Source organism: Phaenicophaeus curvirostris, chromosome 18 (genome assembly GCF_032191515.1).
Source record: "Phaenicophaeus curvirostris isolate KB17595 chromosome 18, BPBGC_Pcur_1.0, whole genome shotgun sequence".
Classification (NCBI taxonomy): Eukaryota; Metazoa; Chordata; class Aves; order Cuculiformes; family Cuculidae; genus Phaenicophaeus; species Phaenicophaeus curvirostris.
Genome location: NC_091409.1, coordinates 1087189 through 1110318, shown reverse-complemented (window position 1 = coordinate 1110318; position 23130 = coordinate 1087189). Strand labels below are relative to the sequence as shown.

At 52.1% G+C, this 23130-nt stretch overlaps 2 protein-coding genes across 2 annotated transcripts in view; both read left to right on the top strand.

Moving 5' to 3' along the window:
- The window catches only part of SPATA2 (spermatogenesis associated 2), a 140455-nt gene that overhangs the window by 90011 nt on the left and 27314 nt on the right, over positions 1–23130 (top strand). The window lies entirely within an intron of this gene.
- The window catches only part of B4GALT5 (beta-1,4-galactosyltransferase 5), a 33433-nt gene that overhangs the window by 315 nt on the left and 9988 nt on the right, over positions 1–23130 (top strand). The gene's annotated exons all lie outside the window — the stretch shown is intronic.

Here is a 23130-nt window from a genome sequence, read left to right as displayed (position 1 = left end):
GGGGTGCCGGCTGTGGGCAGGGAGGGCTGGGCTGGGCTGCTCCCGGTGCCCGCTCGTGCCTCGTCAGTGCGGGGGTGCCGGTCCCCCGGCTGCTCGCGGTGCCCGCTCGTGCCTCGCGCACGCAGGTGCCGGTGCCCGTTGTTGCGGGAGGGTGTGGGCTGCCCCGGGGCCCACCCGTGCCCCACAGGTGTGCGGCTGCCCGTGCTCTGCGGGGTGACGGGGGGTGGGCTCTTCCCGGTGCCCGTTTGTGCCCGTAGATGCTGGGGTCCCGGTGCTCTGGCTCTTCCCGGTCCCACTCATCCCGTAGATGCTGGGGTCCCCGTTCCCGGTGCCCTAGCTCGTCCTGGTGCCCTCTCATCCCGTAGATGCTGGGGTCGCGGTGCCCCAGCTGTTCCCGGTCCCACTCATCCCCGTAGGTGCTGGGGTCGCGGTGCCCCGGCTGGCCCCGGTGCCCGTTCGTGCCCCACAGGCAGTGGTGCCGGTGCCTGGTGGGGCTGGAGTGGGGAGCAGGGAGCCGGCTGCCTGCCTGCCCGGGAGTTCGTTGTGAAGATGTGGAGCGTTGTCCAAGTGTTTGCGGTCTAAACTCGTGCTCTGGCGGAAATCCTACTCGTTTTGTCAAGTGGGAAGATGAGAAGTGTGTATTTGAGAAGGAGAGTGTGCTGGTTCTCTCTTCTTTCCCGTAGTGTGCTTCCTGGGCGGAATGTGCCCCTGCCTGTGGCACGGGGGTTGGAGATGGATGATCTTCAAGGTCCCTTCCAGCCCAAACCATTCTGTGATCCTGTGAGTAGCTGTGTGCCAACACGGCCAGGGCACGGTGCCGGTGGGGCTGTGCCCCTCTCAGCAAGCTACGGGAGCGCTCGTGCCTCAGAAGGCAGCTGCTGTCTCTGTGTGGTGGATCTCATTTCTGCCAGGAGCCAAGGCGCACCGTTTGGCCTTCGTCTGAACTTTGACTACAATGACATTTTATAAAAGCAAGCTTTCTAAAGAAATCTTACAAGTGGCAGTTTCCCTTCGGAATGTGATTGGGGTGCCTCGTGCAACATCCCTAGCCTGGACATCCCGGGGTGACCTGTCAGTGCTTTTCAAGGTGACTTCTCTGGGGTTTATTTACAGATCATGCCCCAGGGCTGCTGCTGGGCTTTGGGAGCCTTTTGCAGGGCTAGGTGGGGCTTGGTTGGTATGTGAAGCCCTGCTTATGGGGCTCCTGTCCTGGGCACAGCTCAAGTGAGGACACTCACCCTGAGCCTCAATGCCGCGCTCCTTCCTGGCTCGACGGCGCAGGGCGTTGCTGACCTGACGGGCTGGAGGTGCTGAGCCAAACTCTTGCATCCGTTGGAGGACGGTTTCACACTGGTGCTGTCAACGGGCGCTGCAGCCGCCGCCTGCTTGCTTGACAAGCACTGCCTGATTTCCCCTGCTCACATGCTGCCACGGGGCTGGTATTTATTTTATCAAATGCATCCTGCAGCCCTGCGCAGGGGATATATTCTTCAGGAGACGCAGTGTGGCTGTGGACAGGCTTCCCTGGCCCCACAGGGAGTAGCTGAGCAGTTTCAGAAAGAAACTTCTCTTGTAAGGATGGTTTTGTATCTTTTTTAGAGTTCTCTCATTCATTTTTTGCCATTTCTGTGTGGTCATCAGTCCTAGAGATGCTAGAGATGCTAGAGATGTTGTAAGGCATAAAATGCTGTTTTAAACCAGCTCTTCTCCCAGAGGCCTTTCCCTAAATGGCCCTCGGATAACACTGTGACATCCCACCCTGTGTTTTCACTGTCTGTGATACTGGAAGAGAAGGCAGAGAGGTGAAGGTGGTCCCTGTCTCCACCCGCGTACGGATGTCAGTATGTTCTGAGTCATCTCCCCATAGAGTGGTGAAGGATCTGCTTGCTTTATTGGTTTTTTTTGCTCCTTTCAGCCAAAAATGTTCCATCATAAAAGCCCAGCCCAATATTCTCAGGGCAGCTGGGTTTGTCCTCCTGGCGCTTGGAGGAAGTTTGTTGTCAGGCTGGAGTGGTAAGGAGAGGCTTGGAGGAAAGGCAGCGAGACAGGACACAAACAGAGCCGAGGATTTTAATAAATTGACTGGTGCGTGATGGAGAGGTGCCATCAGCAGGGTGTTCTGGGGGCCTTTGGCCTGCCCACCGCTGCTTTGGTGCAGTGGGGTAGGTTTGGGATGGTTTTCTCAGGCCACTGAAGGGCCAGGAGAAGACTGCTCTAAAACTGTCCGTAGCAGGGTGTGTTGGAAAAGAGGCTGAAGAAGGACTTGCAGCTCATCAGCTATACCATGGGAAGAGGAGTGATTCATCCATTCCTTATCAGAGCTCAACTAAAAAGGAAAAGGAACCTGAAGCTGCAAGTGAGCTTGAACCAGCTGGAGCCTGGAAGGGCTCTCATCAGCTTGGTGCCGCCGGCTGCCAGGAAGGGTCTTCAGCAAACTTCCACTTGTGGGGTTTGGCAGCCAGCAGTGTCAGGGTGGAGGCAGCCTACCCTGCCTGCGCAGCATCGGTCCCTCCAGGTTGGGAATCTGGCCATCCCAGGGCAGAGGACAGAGCTGGGCTGAGCCTGTCCCAAGCCGCTGGTTGGAGAATGAAAAAATTCATTGGTGTTGCTGAGGCTTGTTGTGTTCGAGCAGTTGTGCGCCAGTGCCAGGAGAAAACTGGGACAGTTGCGCTTCTGGGTGCTGTCTCAGCGCATTGGTGTGGAGCTGGCACGCTTGCCTGCTTCCTTGCTGGCTGGGAAAGCCAGAAAACCTCTCCTGGTGCCCTTTAGGGAACAGGGGTCCCGCTTGGATTCTAGGTTGCCTACCCTAGTGCTGGCCTGTCACCCAGCCAGACATTGTGTTTGGCTCCTTGCAGACCAGGTAATGCCAGTGTCTCGGTCTACTCGAGACGGAAACGCAGGAAAAAAATTAATGTTTACTGTCAGCAAATCGCCACGCTTGGTACCCACAGGGAGCCCAGAGCTTTTGGGGCTTGTGTTTGCATTGTGCCTAGTTGATGCGATGCCTGGGATAGCTCCTTGCTTCTGTCCTTCACCAAGGTTTCCTCCTACAGAACTGAAGTTTTCTTGTGGCCTCAAATTTGTGCTGAGTGATCCAATGTAAACAGCCAGCAACGCCTCCTCCCCAGCACTCGCATCCAATACTTGTGTGTCCTCCCCAAACAACACCGTAACAATTTATGTCCTTGAGCTCCCGAAGCCACCTTGGAAAGTAAATTGCCAGATACCCGGCTGATGGCACAAATACAGCAGGCTCCACTTTTATTTGATGCTGTTCCCCAGCGCCTGCTCGCTGTTGTCACTGCGTGGCTGGGGTTATTATGTGGGTCTGTCTCATCGTGGCCATTGTGCGCTGGATAAGGCGGGTGATTGTTCTGCTCTGCGGTGAGCTGAGGCCGAGGCACGGCGGGGCTGGTGGAGATGCAGCGGCTAGAGGCTCCAGGAGATGCGCTCGTGCTCACGGGTCCCCGCTGCCTGCCAGGGAAGCCCTGCGAGGCAGCAGGTACAAGGCAATGCTGGTACGGGGTGGGGAGGTTGCTTTGCTCGCTGCCTTGCTCGAAGGTCTCGTGAGTGGCAGCAGCAGGGTAAGGGTTGTGAGGCAGATTGTGCTTTAGTTATGTGCAATTGCACTGCCCTTGTCTTTGGAATAAACAGAGCTTGGCATGGAGCGAACTTTTTTGTCCTTTTCCGGAATCCAGCGTGTGCCTCGCCAGGTTTTTTTTGCAAGGCTCATTCCCAGCACCGAGGCGCTCTCCTTCCCAGGATAACCGCCCTGTGTGCCTTTCACTCCTCAGAGGTGATGGGCAGAAATGGGCTTCCAAGTTATTCTGGCGGTGCCTGGACCCTGGTGCTGGAGCTCCTCCTTGGAGCTAGGCTGCAGTCACGGAAAGTGTCTTGTCTTGCTGGTTTTGTGTTCTTTTAACAGGGTCTGGGAAATGGAGGGAATTCCTTCCTGCAGCTGAAAACAGTAATGCTTTTACAAGTTGCTTGCACTGCAAGTTGCCGTTTCATCTTGGCGACTCTGCAACATCAGGAATTCCTCAAGCCTTGGACTTGGTCCTCATGGAGAGGGTAGTGGCTGCGTGGCTGGGCGAGGGAGGTCAGGGGCCCTCCCAGGTACTCTGGTGACTGCACCCGGCTTGTCCCTTGTTGTCTCTCCAGGTGCTGGAGACTTTTTATTTTATTGTTTTGAACTTAGATTTGCATGGGAGTCTGACTTGGTGGGATCTGATGTAGGAAAATAGTGCAGAGAATTTAAATTATTGGGTGAAAGATTGTTACCTTTGAGAGAGCTGTAATTCACCCTGGCTTTACTTCCTCAAAACTTATCAGGAATTGCTCCCAACTGGTCATACAGGACATGAGGTAGCAGCGTTAACCATCAATTACATTTATGGCGCAAGAACTTGACTTTGATAGGCAAGAGTGCTGTGGAACGCTACTGCTTCACACTGCATTTTGGTGGACAGCAGAGCAGTGCTGTGGAGACCAACAGCTTCCTTCGTGCAGCTTGTTTGTTGCTTTGGTCCCTCACAAGGATTTTACATGGCCAAATGTGGCTGATCCAGTTTGGGTATTAATTATTGACATCAGCCTGGCAAATCTTAGCACAGAGGAGTTTCAGGGGTGAAAATGGCAAAGGATTTTGCTGCTGCGAGCTTGCCCCAGATTGCAAGGACCACAGCACTGTGGGAAGTGGTTGAGTTGCTCTTGGTGGTGAGCAAGGAAGAAAAGTGGTGGCCATGGTCCCATGGAGGGGGTTGGCAGCGTGGGGACAGAGCTGAGGCTGATGAGTCTGGGTGAGGGGAGTGAGTAGCTGCTGCTTTTGCCCTCTGTGCACTTCTCATGGGGATTTTGGCAGGAGAGGCCTGATTAGACTCTGTGGAAAGAAAGTGGAAAGAAAGAGGGATGCCAGTGCGGAGTTCCACGTGAGGGGGCAGGGACACCGTCTGTGGCAGGATGCTGGTGCCCACGCTGTTGAGGTGCGGTGGCTTTGGCTCAGCTGAGCAGCAGTGGTGTGCCAGTGCCCGTTTGGATTTGACAGTGGCTTGCTGGGTGGCTGGACACTGCTTGAGCAGGAATAGATGATGAAGGTGCAGCTTGGAATAACAAAATAAGGTTTGTGCTGTTGTAGCCCTGGTTTTCATCTCCTAGGTCTTCCCCCTGCAGTGTAAGGGAGTGTGGTATCTTGCTATGAAACACCGCAGCTCTGCCCTCCTTTGCACTCCTCTGCCAAGCAGCATTTCACCACCTAGGGAAGGAATGGCTCAGGCCTCCAGCATATCACTCTGAGGTTTTTGCAGTCATTGGGTCCAACAGCGGCTGGGGGTGGTAAGAGATCCTTGAATACTCCTTGATACAAGAATTTGAGTTCAGGATCTCCAGTTCTACATGTGGAAGGAAACCGGTGACGGCCATGGGAAACAGTTCCTTTGATAGCACTGCTTTCTTCTAGCACATCAGTCTCCTAGAATGCACGCACAGGCAGGAGAGTGTCTGCAGCCCTGCGTGCGCAGAGCTGCTCCCGTGCCAGTGCATCCAAGGCGTTGGTGGTGCGGAGCATTGGTTGGAGACCACCTTTTGGCCAAGGCTTTATACAAATTAAAAGGTTTCTTTGAGGGCAGGTTAATGACTAGGTTTTCTTTGCCTGTAAGCACCCTTGCTGTCTGTCAGGCATGTCTGGTTTGGGTTATTTTGCTGGTGGCTCGCTGGGTGTTGCAACTGCGGAGAGTACGTGAGGAGTTCACGTTTCATCTCTGGAAGGCCTGGCTTGTGGAAGCTGGTCAGCAGTCACTATTCATTCCTGCAAGATAAATGCTTCAAAACTTCAATGATCTGCAACGGACCAAATTTTAAAGCAAAACAATTAGTGCTGCCAGCCCAGACTTCCAGGGCAGCAGATCTTCATGGGATTGGGAAGCTGTGGAAGGCCAGGGCTTCAGCAGGCGTTCAGTCACTTCAGGTGGCTGCTGGCTCCGGTGGAGATAAGGGCTCTGAGGCTGCTGCTTTGTTTTCTGAGCTGACTGTCTGTCTCTTTTCCAGGTGGACTCATTAACCGCATTAACTCGGGCAGCATCTGCTCTGCAGGGTACAATGAACACCCTGGGGACCACTGCAGGGAATGGAGATGAGCAATGTGGGGAGCTGTGTATTTGTTCTTGTTCCTATTTGAATGCTGTTGCTGTTGGTGGATTTTAATATCCAAGCAGTCCATGGAGTCTTTAAATGCTTAATTTTATCGAAACTTCTGGGGAACCTTACAAGGGTGGCACTGGTGACCCTCAACTGGTGGTGTTGGCTGGAGCCTACGTCCTGTTGGCTGCGTAAGGCTGTGCAGAGCCCTCTCCTTCCTTGTGACAGCACCAAGGGGTGAATAGTCTGGAAGAGAAACAGATACACAGCTATACAGAGCAAGAAAATCTTTCCCTGAGCAGCTTTATTTTTAAAGCATCATTGTTACAGTAAAATGTTCGTCTACTTTGGCAAAACCTTTGCCGAGTTATTTTAGGAAGGTTTGTTTTCGTATTGGTTTTTCCTTCTCCTTTGCGTTTGGACTGTTCTGACCGTGGTTTTGTCTGACAGCGTTTTGAACTTGTGCATTAGGATGGTCAGTTTTTGTTTCAAGGTTTTCTAGCACTTGCTCTGAATACTGTGGGTATTAGTCCTGTTTTGAGAGATGGAGCAGTAAATTTACAGTAGACTCTGCTGTTGAAATGCAAAACAAAAAAAGCCCAAACTAGAAATTTTTGAGATGTTTATGGATGTGTGTTTGGAGAACATGAAATTGAGAACATGAAGAATGCCAGGGCTTTTAGCATTATTCCAGAGCTGCTATTATTTTGAAAGGAGAGGTAGATGGAAAGGCTGAGGGGTGATGTCAGTGCCCGGCAGGAAAACCGCTCTTGGCCATCCTCATCTGCTGCTTGGAAGGGTCCCAGAGGTGAAGAAGGGACAGCAGGGACAGCGTGTGTAATCCCCATCCCAGTGGGATGTGGAGTGTGGTGGGCAGGGCTATGGTGCCCTTTTTCCTTTATAAAAGGAATTTTCTGAGGCTTTCTGTTCTTGTCCAATCCCAAAGGGAAGGAGCTGGCAGTTGTCCCTGTGGGCAGGCAGGTTTGGGGGAAACCTTGCGCTCTGTAGTGACTGCAGATATTTTGTATAAACTCACAAGCTTTATTTCACCCTATTTGACACTATGTTTTTTCCAAGGCCTGTAAGTAGTACTTCAGGGGTGCCAGAAGCTCATTTTGAACTCTGGCCTTGCTCCTGGCTGCACGGGGGAGGCAAGGGGGGTTAGTGCTTGCTTGGGCTGGGCTTTAGCTGGAAGCGTGTGGCCACATGTGTGACTTCCTACAGCTCATTTATCTGGGTTTTTGGTTTTGAGACACAAAGCTCATGGGCTCTTTCCTTTGCAAGCCTGTGGTTGCGTGTGGCATCCTCAGGCAGACAGAAGCCCCTCCAGAGTCCTTGCATTGCACGCAGGTCTCGTCCCAGGGCCTCTCTGAAGATGCTGTCGGGGGTCTGGCCAGCCCCCCTTGCAGCCCCCCAAGCCAGAGCACCCGTCCCCCCAGCTCTTGTTGCAGGGGAAGGGCTGCTTCTAGGGGACGTGGGTTCAAATAGCACTATGTTTCTTCTCTGTATTGTGCCTCAGTTTCCCTGCTTGGTGGGAGCGTGCTGCCTTACAAGACTGCTGTTTTCCTGCCCTGATAAGCGGGTGTATGTCCGTGCGATGCTTGCTTTGGCTCTGTGCTCCCAGCCCGCTGCAGGAGGGCTGTGTGTGAGACGGCGCCTGCGAGGCCGTTCCCTCTCTGTGCCTTTTTAATCTGAAAGGTAAAGGTTGGGAAATATTTCTGTATGGAGGATGCCATTGCATACAGAGTGGAAGGAAGCAAATACATGCAAGAAACCTCATTCCACAGCTGCAGGCTGCCCTATGGTGTAAGCAGTCTGTGCCCAGTGTGTGTTTGCATATCTAGGGAATTTTATGGCAAAGTAATTGATTCTACTTGAATGCTATTGCTCCACAAGTGGTCAAAGGACTTTCTTGAATCCTGGCACAACCTTAGCCACCTCCTTTGCTTTGGAGAGGCTGTGCTGAAACTTTAAATATGCTGATGTGCTGCCAAAAGGCTCCTGTGCAGGGATCAGAGGTCTGTGATGCCCACAATAGGGGAGCACGTACTTTTAATTTATGGTGTCTCCCCTCAGCAGCAGGTTGGAAGAGGCTGTGTCTTAAGCAAGAATTTTAGATGGGAAGTGTTGAAGATGGCTACGTGAATGCTAATGTTTACAAAGCACCTCCAAAAAAATGTACAAAGCATACAGAATAAAAGAGGAAAGCAAACACTGCACTGCACCAGGTAGTCAAATGCTAACTGTTTCTTTTTTTCTTTTCATTTCACTTACCTGGCAGATAAAGGAAAGCATTTCAGTCCCGTTTCTGCCTTCCACCCCAGTCTGTGTCAGTAGCCAGGCTGGCAGGAGGCTGCAGGTTATGGCACAGGAGCCCCAGGCACGTTGCACAACAGCTGCTCTTGCTAAAATACCCGAGAACGCGACGGCAGCGTGGCTGTGTGGGGTGGGAAGCCAAGGGGGAAGCTGCTGGGAGTCATCAAGTGATGCATGGACCACAGATAAGTAAACCAGCTAAAACGGCTGTATTCCATGAGAGGAGAAGCCCTGAGCTGTCATAGCTTGGAACTAGTGTGGGCCATGCCTAGAGCGTGTGGTGTTTGCTGTACTAGGGCTGCAGCAACCTGCTTCCAGAGAGAAAATACTGGAGATTACATTCCTGTCGGCAAATGCGGGGTTCCCTTGGGGCTGGGGTCCCCGTGGAGGGCTGCAGGGTGGTCCCCAGCCACAGCTGCCAGCACAGCCAGCTCCCGTAGGAGTGTGAAATGCTTCCACACACGCAACTCGCTCTTATTCTGCAGTCATATTTTTTTCCTCCTCAGTGTTTTTCCAACTCATGTCTTGCTGCCAGAGTCCATATTAATAATGCATGACTTTTTTTTCTTTTTTTTTTTTTTTATGGTGCTCCCTTCCCAGCGTCCCTTTCAGCTGCTGAGTCAGAGAAGATTGTTATAGCAGCAACCTCTGAAGCAGTGAAATGCCCCTGCAATGCTCAACTGCTGTCATTTATCACTCTGGCTCCTCTGCGGGCAGCCCTTTCCCTTGCCCAGCTCAGGGTGAGGATACCAACGCCAAAAGGCTGATTCCTGCCACGCCAGCTGGTGACTGGCAAGATCTGCTCTGGCTAGTATGTGGTTAAAGCAGATATTGCCTCTGTTGACTGCTTTTTTTCCGGGGTTTGAAATCCTGTGAAGTTTTTTTCCTGATCTGCCAGGGACTGTTCTTTGGAGTTGTGCCCATGCCCCCACTCCCCCACCCCCCCTGCTTTTTTTTTCCCCATTCTTACTAATTCTTAAATTATTTTTTATTCTCTTCCTCCCTGCACTCCCCTTGAGATTGGTGCCTGGGCTTTTTAAGGTAATTGAGATGACAGAAGCCACGTAATGTGTTAACATGGTTAAATTAACTCAAAAGCCTTCCAGAGGCTGTTGAAACGTGCCTGACTGCTGCAGGAAGCCTTGGAGCTGCTAATGCAGCACAGACGGGGATTTGCAGGCCTCCTGCTTCTGGGTTGGGATCTGCCCTGGGTAGAGGGGCGTCCCCTCCTTGCAGAGCTGGTCCCCACTTTCTGCATCCAAAAACTAGACAGAGATAGGGAGCAAGAGTGCTTTTCAGGGAATTTGTCTAATGACTCAAATAATAAATACACTGTAATCTCAGGAGCAGGTCTCTCCTGTCCCGCGTCCTAATGTGTTTTTTCTGTGGCTGGAAGTGGCTGCAGGGGGACTTGCTGGTGGGCAGTGGGATCACACACCCTCATGATGGGAAAGAGCATCCTCTGGGCTGGGAAATGCATCCTCATAGTCTTCCCCTGCTTGGTGTTGTGCGCTTTGAAAGACTCCCCTGTAAATTTATACAGGTGTCCCAGAGCCAGGCAGGAGAGGAGCAGGGTTTCGTCTTGCCAGACTTCCCAAACTGCTGTGTTCCTCCGTGTTCTGCTGCTGGCGATGGCACCAACACGTGTGCTGGTCTTCGCTGGGAAGCGTGGAGAGGAGCCTGGGACCAGAGAAGGGACGTGGTGCTGCTTTTCCTTGTCCCAGCTGTCGAGAGCTGGCCAGAGCAGCCGGACAGCACGGCTGCCCTTGGGAGCAGGGTGTGTGTGAGGCTGACCCTGGCGGCACACCTCGGTTTCTCCCACAGCCAGGCTCTTCCCTGGGGGTAGTTGTCCTTTTCACGCTGTGCTTCCCACTCAGCACCCAGGCCTTTCTGCTGAGGCTTTATGACTGCTGTGCTACTGATTTGTTCCTTCCAAGGAAAGGGAAGCACAACTGATGTGAAGTTCCCTCAAAGCTGCAGCGTGTCCTCCTTCCACGCTGCTGCCTGGCTCCCGTGCCCCAGGTCAGTGATTTCTCTTGCCGGGGATGTTTTCAGGGCTTTGCTGGGTGCCCACTGCCCTGGCAGCAGGACAAACGCAGAGGGTCATCCTACCCGTGCCCTCCAGCAGGGACGGGGCAAGCTCTTTCCGTGGGTGGCTTTTGCCCATTATTGGGGAAGCTTTGCATAAGGATCTCAAACTTCTGGTCCTTGAATCCGTAGGGGCTTACTGGAGCGGTGGTGGCAAGTGATGCGCCTTCTTGCTCTGGTCACCAGCTGCCCCAGTGCTTCTGCCTGGCTGGGATGTGCCCTGAGGGGCACCTTCAGCTACAGGCAGCCCTGCTTGCCTGGCAGCGCAAGGCAATGCCTCCCACAACTAGTGAGACAAGCGACTTGCTTCTGTGCTAACAAGATTTACGTGGATTATGCTATGTATTTAATCAAGGGCTAAGCTCATTGCCTTATTTGAAATGGATGAAAGCCCTTGAAAATGCTGGCCTGGAGACCAGCTATTGAGCAAGAATATTACTCGGACGTGTTTCTGTGCGGTAAGCCTTTGTGGTTTATCGGGCAGGTTTTAAGACTGCAGCAGTGACCAAATGCAAAACCAGATGGGAAAAGTTTGAAGTGATGACAAGATAAGAGCACATAAATGTTGTTAGTTATTCAGCGTCCTGAAGGATTTGGGGTAAAAAGGCTTCCTTTTCTAGGATTCAGTTTGCAAACACATTTCCAAATATATAAAACTTCATGCTAGCAGGTAAGGGGGATATTCTGGTGTTTGGCAGTCAGGCTTTCACCTTCTAGAAAAGCAGTTGTGGCTTTTTTGTGAGCTTGCTAGGCTCTGCAAGCCAGATGCTCCAGCAGCAAGAAGAGCTCTCCCCCTTCCCTAGAGTAGCAGGTTGGCAGCCGTGGGGCTCCCTCAGCGTGTGCGGGTGCTGCCCTGCCTGCGGGGTGAGGGGTGTGCGGGGCGGGACGGGGCCAGGTGGCAGATGTGACAGCATGGGGTGGATTTCTGCATGCGTGCTAAGGTGGAAGGAAGGAAACGTTGCTGTAAGCAGCAAGGCCGGTTTAAAATGACTTCCAGTAAAAAGCTGTTAAGCTTGCTGGGGTCTGCGTGGAGTGGTAGAGCAAGGGTGCACGGCCATCTCTTTCTTGCAGGGTTGGTGTTTGTTGCTGAGAAGTGTGCTGGTGCTCACAGGTGCCCTGTCAGTGCGCTGCGAGCACACTCTGCGCCACTTTACCTGCATGTGGTGAGCTGCCCTGACTTAGCCAAGCAAGCTGTTGAAAATACATTGGCTATCCGGATCACTTCTCCTCTTTTTGAGAAAGGAGAAGTTTATTCCGGTAAGCACCTTCTGTCTCGCTGCTGTTGACGTAAAGAGGGCGGCCGCAGCTCGCGGCTCTCCTGCTCTGTAAACGTGACTGTTGGCAACTGCCTGCGGAACAGAAAATACCACAGCTAAATGGTTTGTCTGGAGGACGACTTCTGCTTTCAGGTGAACCAACCTGTGCAGTTCTCACACAGCAGCAGGTGCCAGTGATCACTGCAGCATCACTGCTCCTTCCCCTTTACTTAAAGCAGCGTTGGGGTTTCACAAACTTCTCCTTATGTTTTCACCTCACCCTGCCTGTGCCACGGGTTTGGGGGTCCCGGTTGCTCCATCCCTCCTGGATGTGGCCTGAGCCCTCGTGCAGGGCTGCCAGCGCTTCTTGTGTGACAGCCAGGTTCAGCGTGTTCCCATGTTTAATTTATTGCTAATCAAACCTGCAAATGTGGCTTTGCCTCAGTCTTCCTCCAGCCCAAGCCCATTATATGTCCTTCTGTCCTAACTTGTGTTAGTAATTACAGACAAGGATTGGTCAAGCATCCTTTTGCATTTCAGAGTCCTCGTCAGTCTTGTTAGCTTTAATCATCCTGTCAGCGCCGGCTTTCTGGTGTCTTGGGTTGGATCAAGTGGTCTTATAATTTCTAGGCCACAGCAGTGGGGTGTCTGCTGGTACCTGGCCCTGTTAAGCAGCTCCAGGGTTGGTTGTTCTGCGTTGGGTTGGGAAGGGCCGTAGGGCAAGAGCAGATGGGGGGGAGCTGTGCTGGGGGGTGCTTCAGGGTGCTCTAGGTTAACCCTGCTTTCACCTAATTAAACAAGAAAAAATGCCAGTCAACAGGGTAATTGTCTCGTTCGCTGCTGCGCTGCAGAAAGCCGATAGCAACGCAGGGCTCACAGTGGGTGCTGACACCAACCCTTTCCCCCACGCTGCCCTCCCCCAGCTGCCATCCCCTGCCCTGCCTCTGCCTACAGCTACACCATCCCCAGGCTGTGCTGAGGGACTTGCTGGTGTCACTTGCATTTGATAGGTATCAAAACCCAGTGGGTGGAAGCTCCCACGCGAGGCTTGGGTCCTTTTCCATGCTGGTATGGTAGGAGGCTCTTGGAATTGGTGCTGGGGGAGCCCCTGAGCCTACAGAAAGGCTAAAAGCCAGCCCTGATGGAGGAAGGCTCTGCTGCAGTCCCTTGCAGCACAGTAGCTGCTCCAGTCAGGGAAGGGCTGTACTAGCAGAAGAGCAACTTGTATGAGCCTGAATTAAGCTTCTCTGCTGCTCCCCACCTTTGCATGTGGGGACTGCATCTGAAGCTGGCTTGGGAGTGGGTCAGTCGCCCCCCAAACAGCGGGATGCTGCTGCTGAAGAGCATCGAGGCGTTTGTAGGGCAGTGTCTGCAAAGCGCTGCCAAGGGCTTGGCCGCATGGAGGAGGAGGAGGAGGAGGGTGGTGTTTAGCTGTAATACCTTGGAGAAGCAAACGTGACCTGGACAAATTGGGTAACTCGAGTGAATAGGTTGGTGTAATCCAAAATCTCGTTATCCAGCACGGAGGGAAATGGCTGGTGCCTTGGCCAGCAGCAGGAGGAGGACGGGCTGCTGTGTTGCTGCAGGGTGCTGTGTGCTTGGTGGGTTGGAGGGACTGGTGTGGGCAGGGTCCGTGGGACACCAGCCCCGATCAGCCACTTTCCTGTGACCCCTCGGGGCTGCCTGGAGGGGTCCTGCCCTCACTGCCTGCCCAACTCCTTATTGCAGCCCTCTCAAGCTCAGGAATGTCTGCAATAGCCAACCCTGCCCATTTGAAGTGCGAGGGATGTTTGCAGAGGGAAAACAGGAGATTTTTAAGCCCCTGCTGAGGCCACCTTTGCTTCCAGCTGTACTGCATGGGTCTCTCCCTGTGCCTGGCAAGGCAGGGCCATGCTGCCCTGTGCTCGTCCTGACCCTGAGACTGCCGGGAGCTGCTCTGGTCCATCTTCATCAGATACACATCAAGATACACGGTGTTTTGGTGGATGTTTTTATGGTGCAACAGAAACTTGCCATCCCCAAGACCTCACAGTGCGCTTGATGCACTTGTGAGTTTTAACTTCCCGTTAACAATGTGGGAGTTGGTGGCAGAGGAGACTCTTAAGTGGGCTTAGGATGTGAGAGGGGACAGTAACTGGAGGCTGACGCCTTTGGGCTCTGTGTGCAGTCACGGGGAGTTGCTTGGGTAAGGGCCGGGGAGCCCATGCTGGCATCACCACGGCTCCAGGTGAGCGCGGGGGCATTCCTCTGCGTCCCATGTGGGGCCGGGGAGGGCTGCCCAGCCTGGGGAACACTGACCTCTCGTTCCTAGCGTGTTTGTCTTTTCCAATGTCTGACTCTTGTTTGCAGAGCTTGACTTCTGGGCGCAGGCGAGCTGGAGCTGATTAGTTTGTTATTTTTTTTAATTGTTTTTTTTCCTCCCTGCCCTGTTGCTCCTATCAATGAGTGAGAGGTCAGATCCCTCAGTAGCCAACAGCAACCCTAAAAAGCGTCAGCTGCTGCTGTGTGTGAGGAACTTAAAGGTGTTTCTGTGGGATATGGGATGGAGGGAGGTGATGTTTGCTGTTCCCTAATGTGCCCCCATGTATGCTCATCCCTACCCAGGCCTGTGAGACGGGGGCGATGCAGAAGAACTTTGGCTTGGAGGTCCCTAAGCAGTTGCGGAGCCACCACACAGATGAGGGCCAGTGGCTCTGGGCAGGAGGAGGCAGCGCTGGCAGCCTCCTGCTGTGCTGCTGGGAGGCCGGGGGCAGCCAGGCGCGGTGCCCAGCGCCCCGTCCTCGCACCCTGCTCGTGGGCTGCCTGGACCACCAAACTGGCACTGGCTTTGCCCCCGTTTGTATGAACCCAACAAAACCTGGTGGGAGTCTGGCGGCCACAAGCTTCCTGTCCTTCACATTCGACGATGTCCTCGTCGCCCTGTGGTGGATCCTGAACCCTGGGTACAGCCTGGGGCTGTGGGCTCTTGCTGAGCTCACTCACTTGTTTCTGCTTATCTAGAATTAATATGTAACTTTAATGGCAGTGCGTTAGGCACAATTCTGCAAGCGTCGTGCTTGTGGTGAAGGGTGGTGCAAATCTGGTTTCTGGTGCCAGGACACTTTATTCCATTTGCTTTCTGTGATAAGGTTTAGGGTTTTCTTATGACTGGCGCCAGGGAGGCCGTGCTGCCAGTAGCTGTTTGTCTGGGCAGGAGGGACAAGTCAGCAGAGGGAGGGAAGGAGGGGGATCCTAGGGAAACCATGGGGGACAGCACTTCCCTACCCTGTTCTCCTGGGATCTGCTCCCGAAGTGCACAGCAGAGGTCTGTGGCACAGGGTGATGGACAGAAGGGGGGTTTCATTTTCTCTCTGCTTCTCAAACAGTCGCTCATACCATTGCTTTCTGCTGGCACACAGAGGGGTGTTGCACAGGCTGTGATGTGATGTGTAGTCCCTTAGTTAAGTGCTTAAGTGAGTTCGTAGATAGAGGGATGGTTTGTTTCCAGTGAAGTCATTCCAAATGCTGCTAATGGAATTGGTTTATTTATTTACAGCAGCTGTATTACCAGTTTGCTTGTCAGGCAGAAGAAAACCATATAAAAAATGTTAGGTGTTCCAAGGCAGCACAGCTAACAAAAAAGGTAATAGATGTCTTGGGACACCAGAGTTCTTACAAAATCCCATAGGTAATGGTCGTCTGTATGCTTGAACTTCAAAGCTGCATCTTCTTTCTGACAGGCTTTTTCTTCCTGTAAAAACACAGCAGTTGTACTGACTATTTGCAGCACAGTCTTTAATTATTGCAGGCAAGAACAACTCTGTAATCGCGCTGCAGAGGCTGAGCTGCTGTGGGTCTTAATGGCACTGCATGGTGAAAGTACCCTTGGCAGGGAGCTCCAGGCTGCTGCCTTTTAAAGTCTGGGACAACAATAATCCCACGTGATTGAAGAATTTCAGCTTGGAGAATTTTTTAGGAGTTGAAAGGGCTGCTGGGCTCTCCAGCAGGCAAGCCAGGCTGATGTGTAGTGTGGAGGTGGGGCTGTGACAGTGCTTCTTCCCTGGCTGCTGAAGTGACTGGTTTCCCAAGTATCTGGAAATGGCTAGGAAAGAAATTGCAACAGGGACAGTCTTGGAGTATTGCTACAGAGGGATGTCTTCCTAGATGCAGTCTGCACAGTGCAAATCGTGCTTGCTGCAAAGCAGCCTTTATACTTCCAGGGCTGAAGCATTTGCAGGGTGCTTTATTTTTGCTAGCAGGTACTGACTGCAGTATTGCAGCATGTGCTCCTGCTGGCTCTGGGCTCTTTACACCCAGTGAGGAGCCAAAACACTCGACGTCACCAAGCTGCAGCTTTTGATGGTTGATGTTTCCCTGCTGATAGTCATCGTGGTGCTTGGGCATTGCCAGAGTAAACGCCCTAGAACAGGGTTACTCTCTGCAATCTGCCTTGCACCTGCCGTGGGCTGGTTCGTGGCAGGCGTCCCCCCGGCGCGTCCTGCGCTGCCGAGGGGGGAGGCACCAAGCAGCCAGCAGCTGGGCACAGGCCAACCCGCTGCAAAAATCTGCCTTGGGCTTTGCCATTCCAGTGGCAAGAAGCGCTCCCCTGGGATCTATGTATCATTGGCAAACTATGCAGGGAGCAGGACTTTCCCTGTGCTAATTTTTTTTCAGAGACAAAGATATAAATAAGAGCTGGACTGTGCTTTAGCCATAAATGGCAGTGGAAGATGTGCCCCAGGTCTTGCTGAATTGAGCAGAGGACAAACGCCATCCTGGATGCTGTAACCACAGACCCTGCGCCTGCGTTTAAGTGTGACAACTGGGAGGGCGTATTGTTTTATGAGTGTTAACTGGGATGATCCAGCCTGATGGAAGAGACAAGCCACTGACCAGAAGCAACATCTCAGACCCCTGTTTGGAACAGCTCACTTGCAGCAAACACAAGGCTGCACATGTGATAACCCTTTTTGTTCAGCCACGCTGAACTTGTAAAACATGCTTGAAAAATCAGGTCTTTGTCTGTTTTTTGGGGAATATCCTAAAACAACAGTCCCATTCTCTCTTCCTCCATCAAAGTCAGGTTGTTAAAGCTTCGGACAGAACAGCTTGTACTGTGTGAACTGAGTCAGTAAATCCATGACTGTTAAATTGTTTTTATCTTGACAATTTTATACTTTCCAATGCGTATTGTTAATCTCCTAATTTGGAAGACTAACAAATCGGTGATTTCAGTCTATATAATTGATGTGTGATAGATAAAGAAATGTTAAATCCAAATGCAGCCTGTCTTCTGTTCTCTGCTGTGGTCTGTTTTTATTCTAGGTTTCTTCAACTCGGGAAGGACAGCCCTGATGAAAACTCCCTATTGAATGTGTTTCCTGGGCAGTACCACCCCTGTGTTCCCTTTTTCCTGCATGTCCAAAGGCTGCTTGTTTGATGAGTAGGATGCTCGGGTTCGTGCCGGGGGTTGCCTGCAGCAGAGGATTTCCTGTGTCTCCAGCAGCCGTGGGATTCCCATGACCCAGGAGATGAGGAGTTATCCTGAGCAGCCAACGTCTTTCCCTGTCGTCCTGCTTCAGAGGCAGTGCTGGGGAGTATTTGCCTGCTCTTACTCTCCCTGGCTGCCCAAGCACTCACTCAATTATTTCTTATTTTCTTTTTTAACCCTCTGTTTCCTCATCGTGATCCTACGTGAGCAGGAGGCTCAGGCATTAGGATTCCTGACACTTCGAGATGGTGTCTGGGACACAGGAATTTGCACCGCTTTGTTTCCTAATGAACCTAGGGAACAAATGCTGGACTGTAAATGTTTGCTGTCTTTAGCCAGCAGCAGCCTCTGAGTGCTGCCAGCCAGAGAGGTTAGCAACCATTTCGCTCTGCCTGCTGAAGAGCCTTTTATTGTGCATTTAACTGTGCAGTGCCCACAAGTGCCCAGCAAGTGCTGTGCTTTTATGCTCTGTGTGTGGAGAAATCTGCTGGCAGCTGATGTTCTTTTTCTCCTTGGAAGCAGCTGCACTGACCCTGGCAAAGGGAGGCGAGGTGGGGAGAGCTGCCCATCACCACGAAGAGGGGAAGGATGGAAGATAAACAGGAGATGTAGTTATGTGCAATTGCATCTCCTGAACTGCAATTAAAGTAGGAGAGTCCAAATCTTACTAGGATGGGTAATATTTAACTTGGGCAAATGCTTGTTATCCTCTTTGCTCCAGCCTGCACGTGTCTCTATGCCCTTCCTCGCCAAGAAGAATTGCAGTGGAGCCAGGGAGCTGAGCTGTTCTTGGGATCTGCAAAGTCCTGTGTGATCTTACAGCCATCAGCAGAATTACTGCCCTGGTGCACGGGTAAACTGTGTCCTCTTGGCTTCCCCACCCACAGCATCGCCTGCATGGAGCCAGGTACCATTCGCTGTCTCAGCGGGTGTGACTGCACCCAGGTGACCTGGACCTCAGTCCCACCGCCAGCTCTGGCTGCTGCTGGGTTTCAGGACTCCTTCCTGGGTGCTTTGGTGCTGCAAGTGCTCCATGAGTTCCCTTGGCTTTCTAAGTTCTCCCATGTGTGCAGAGCATGTTGTGCTCCTCTTGCTAGGTATCGTAAAATCAGTGCAGTGTTCTTCAAAGTAGGTTGCATGAACACTTTTGCCCAGCCAGACATGGGATTGCAACTGAAAATTACTTGTAATGTGTAGATTAAGTATTTGGGGTCTATTAGAGTAATCTGATTTCCCCTCCCTTGGTGAAGACTCCCTAGGGTCATTTTTGCCTAAGACAGCTCAGATGCAAATTACCAATATCCAGGTTTGGGTTGAGCATCGCTGCAGTCTCCAGTCTTCCCTGCTTACTTCATGCACGTGCAGGTTGTGAACTTCCCAATTTTGGGGATGGGTGGTTTGTAATTACCAGTTCAGTGCTGCTTTTGCGTCGTTCTTAGATCACTTAATGTATCAAATTATTAATTTCTGTGCTATTTGTAGGTGAAGGGCTAGTAACTGTCAGTATTCATGTTAAATTCCCTAAAACTAATAGGAATCTCTCACTTAATTGTTCTGGCGCTCTACATCTGGGAATACGGTGCCACTGGAAGGGGAACTGATACAGAGGTTTCATGGTGTATTGGCAGTGGGACGCTGCTACATTTCTTAGTTAGCTTGTTTATGAGTTAAGACTATCCTGACTGTCTATCTGTTCCTTGGAGGCTTAGTTTGATTAAACCCCTTTGTGCTGCTAATGCTAATGGACCTGAATTGATGCTGAGGATCTGCTGGAAGAGCTTAACAAAAGGCTTAATGTAGAGGAGTCTGAGTCTCCTTAGGTCTCCCATGCACACGCGTCCTGCAAGCGTAAGCTGCTTCGTACCTACTCCAAACATCTGGCAAAACTGTTTGGCAGCAATTTCCCTGTTTTTACATTGATTTATGACTGTGATTTATGAGATGTGTGCTCCGGGGGCAGAGCAGGGGCTTGCAGTGGCTGCTCTTGCCGGGATGGGATCCAGAGCCCTGGGTGCTGGCAGGAGAAGGCAGCGTATTGCAGTGAGATGCTGATCAACTCAAAACCAGCCCCTCTGCGCTCCTGCAGTGCTGATGGATTAATGAACCAGGAAAAATGCTGAATGTGACAGAAAACCCTAAATCTCAAAGCTGAGGAAGACTGCTCCTTCCTCAGGAAAGCCTGGCTGGCGTGCCGAGCGCTGATAGTGCTGCAGGGGTGTGCAAGGCTGCTATGAACTGCCTGGCCTCTCCTCCTGACCCCAGCACCAGTGACTGTCTCTTGTTAATGGGCTTGGGGTGTCACACTGTCCCTATGCCAAAGGATTTTGGAGGAAGGACCTTTGCACAGGTGGCGGAAATGTGTTGGCTTTAGGATATGTCCCCTTCCTGTGTCGGTGTCTGGCATGGGTCATGCTCACACCTCTTCTGAATCAACTCCTGAGCTACAAATTGTGCTGCTGCCTCGCCTACTACATATCATCATAGGGGAATTAATTTTCCATGAGAGAGTCAGCTGTTTCTTGATTAGAAGTGCTCCAAAAATACCAACAGAGAAATGATTACAGGAAGACTTCCACGCTCATTTATATAATTGCATTTGACCTCCCTGGCTGAAGTTGTTGCATCCTTTCCTGGTTTGGATGGGCTCTTGCCCTCCCTGTTGCTTGTGAGCTGGGAGGTTGGGGTGCAGCATCCCGAGGGGTGCTCCAGCCCTTAGGTTGCAGCTGTGTGTCTCTGCTGTAGCTGTTGGCAAGCTGTAGGTCTGATACTGTGGTTTCCATGTGTTTAAATCCCAGCAGGGTTGACTTGTCCTTCAGTAAACTAGCAAGAATAACTTAAGGCAGTCATTTGGGGAAATTTTGTTCATTTTCTGTGTGGGTAGTGAGGGTCTGCTGGAAATTTGCAGGAGAAGAGGCATCTCCCCTGCACTGACATTAACTGGAATCCCTTTCTTCTCCTTGTCCTGCTGCTCAGTGGTCGTAGTTAAGCTGTTATCACTGCGTGTATGTGGTCTGAAGTGCTGTGTGCTCAAATGGAATAAAGGCAAAAGGCCAATGTAATTTTCGAGATCATCCTGTGTGATTAGATTAGCAATAAAGAGTGGCTTTCCGGCTGAACCCTGATACAGGCTGAGTGTGCTGCGAGCGTGCATGAGCGCGCTCCTCCCCTGGCCGAGGGCGGCGGTGGGGATGGTCAGCAGCTCCTTCCTTCTCTGGTAGTGAATCTGGTGCTATGGCTTAGGGAAATGATGCTTTTTGGGTACAGGGGCCCTGGGCTCTGTAGGGTTATCCAGATCAGGCTTAATAAATGTAAAACACAGCCAATTTGCTCATCTGAAGCAGAGAGGAATGAGGTTTGAGTTCAGTGCAGTGATTCCCAAATGTTGGTCCAGACCCAGCCCTGGCTGTGGTGGCCCATGGAGCTAGTTTAAGCACTGTGTAGGAAGTGAAACGTTTTCAATAATACGTGTTAAATCTGATTTTTTGACCCAAATGAATTGAGTGTTCTGGACAAGCATGGTGTTAATGAAGCTTGTCTCACAGAGGGGGGTCACTGCAGAGGCAGGAGAAGATGCTCTCATCCCTGGGCTGGGTTTGGTATGGTCAGGGTGGGGGTCTCAGGGTTGGGATGTGGCTTGTTGATGGCACAGCTCATCCATGGCCAGGTATCTCCATCATCAGAGTAGAGGGGTTAATACGTGAAAAGGCAACTGCTGCCTTAAACAAAGCTGGTGTTGTTTGTACTGGCGCTCCCCTGGGATGGTGGCTGCTGTGACAGTCTGCTCAGGATTCCCACTGCAGCTCCGTGCAGTCCGACCCAGCGAGCTGTGTCATGTGGCCGTGGCAAGGAGGCCCTGCTCCGTCTGCCTGCCCAGGGCGCAGGGAACAAACGATGCTTTCACTGCGCCCGACAAACCTCCCTCAAATGAAGCAGGGATTGGATGCCGATTTGTGTGTCTCATTCTTTCATGCTTCGCCAAACCTGGTTCTGCTTTATTCAGCGAGTAGAAGGATAATGAAGTAGAAAGGTAAATTACTTGCTCAGCATCAGTGAGTTATGCCTTGCCACTGACTCAAACTGTGCAAGCTGGAAAATGCAAGCTTGCCGCCCCCTCTTCCCTTACCAACAGCCTGGTCCTGATAAATGTTTCAAATCAAGTGACTTCAGCTGTCCTCTGCTCTGTGCAAAGAGAGGAGCTGTGCCCTGGCTCTTGATGAGCCTTTTGGTTTTTGGAGAGGGAGCTGGGCAGTCTCCAGTCCTCACTACTCGCTGATAACCATGGTGAGGTTGTGGGATGCTGTTCTCCCTTATGAGTCCATGCCCTGCTGTGCTAGCTTGGCTTTGGAGGGTGCTGTTCCCGTTGCTGGGTGCATTGGTTTTTGCTGCTCCTGGCAGAGCCTCAGTGCTTCTCGCTGTGGCTTGGGGTGATGTCACTGGGACAGATTCTTATAAATGTGTCCATAGGAGCTGTGTGTCCCAAGCATCAGTCGGTCACATTTGCAAGTGTGGCAGAGCTGTGACGTGGGCTGGTGAGCTGAGGAGGTTGCCCAACTTCCACATCTTGTCGTAGTCATCTGGGAGACCTGCCTTCTGCCTGGCCTGCATGGGCAGGTTGGTCCAGAGGTGACCTGCACATCCTGCCCTAAACACCAGGGCCATGCTGGCCTGATCACATCGCTTGCTAATTCACTGCTAACTCCTAAATAGCCTGTTTCCACTCATATTTTTTCCCCAGGAATTCCCATTTCTTTGAGTCCTGGTTGGCAGCTGCTTTGAGAAGCTGTGGCGTGAAGGGATGCTGGGGCTGGACTGCTGGTGCTGGGAGGTGATGTGGTTTCATCAGCTCCAAGCAGGAAATGACTCTAAGTTTGAGCATATGAAGGTTTTCGGGCTGGCTTGATCTGTATGTGTAGAAGGGGAAAGCAGGGCAGGGAGACTGGGCAGTGTGTCAGCACGTGTACTGGGGGGCAGTGTTTGGGGGACCCTCGCTGTGTCTGGTCTGTGCTCCCCGTGACCGCGGTGATGACTGCACCTTCCTGGCACTGGCAGCCGCCTCTTTCAGACTATTGCAGCTTGTGATACGCCTGCTGTAGAAAATGACCTGCCTGCGAGGGATGTTTCCTGCTGACATTTCATCAGTTACTGCCCTCCTCTGTGCAGGGTCTCTGTTGTTTCCTTGGCCTGGTGCCCTCTTCATCCCTCCCAGAGTGTCTTTTGACCTGTTTTTTCATTATTAGTGTAGAATTGGCTTTCTAAATCTCCCCTCCTCCCTATTTTTGAGCTTTATTTTTATTCCTTCATTCTTATCCCTAAAACTTCACTGCAGCAGGGCAGTGGCTGGCCCTGTGCTGTTGGAGGGGCCGGTGTGGCATGTAGGGCTGCGGGTGGCCGTCCTGCCCCTGCGGCTGCTGCTGGTGTGCAGAGCTGTGCTTCTGCTCTTTGCTTTGCTCCCTGTCCCTGCCAGCACCTGGTGGTGGCTTAACTGAAACCTAAGCAGGCTCAGCCTGAGCCGTGCCAGGGCACAGGATCAGGGCACCCTGGGGACCCAGGGGCTCTTGCTGCAAAATACTGCTGGCTCTGGGACGTGTGGCTTGTGGTGGGCTCGGAGACTGGCAGCGGGATGGTCCGTGTGGTGTGGGATGTCCAGGGATGAACGCCCTTCTGCAGGCGTGCAGCTTAGTTTCCTGTTCTAATATTTCCTAATTAAACCTCCCTACTTAGGCAGCAAAAGGTGATGTTGTTGGAGCTGCAGTGCTGCATCACAGACTGTGTTGTCAGGGCTAGCTAGGTATGTTCCCCTTATTAACCAGCCAGATGCACTTTACACCTCCGCTTCCCAACTCTGTGCCCTTCCCAACTCCTGTTAGG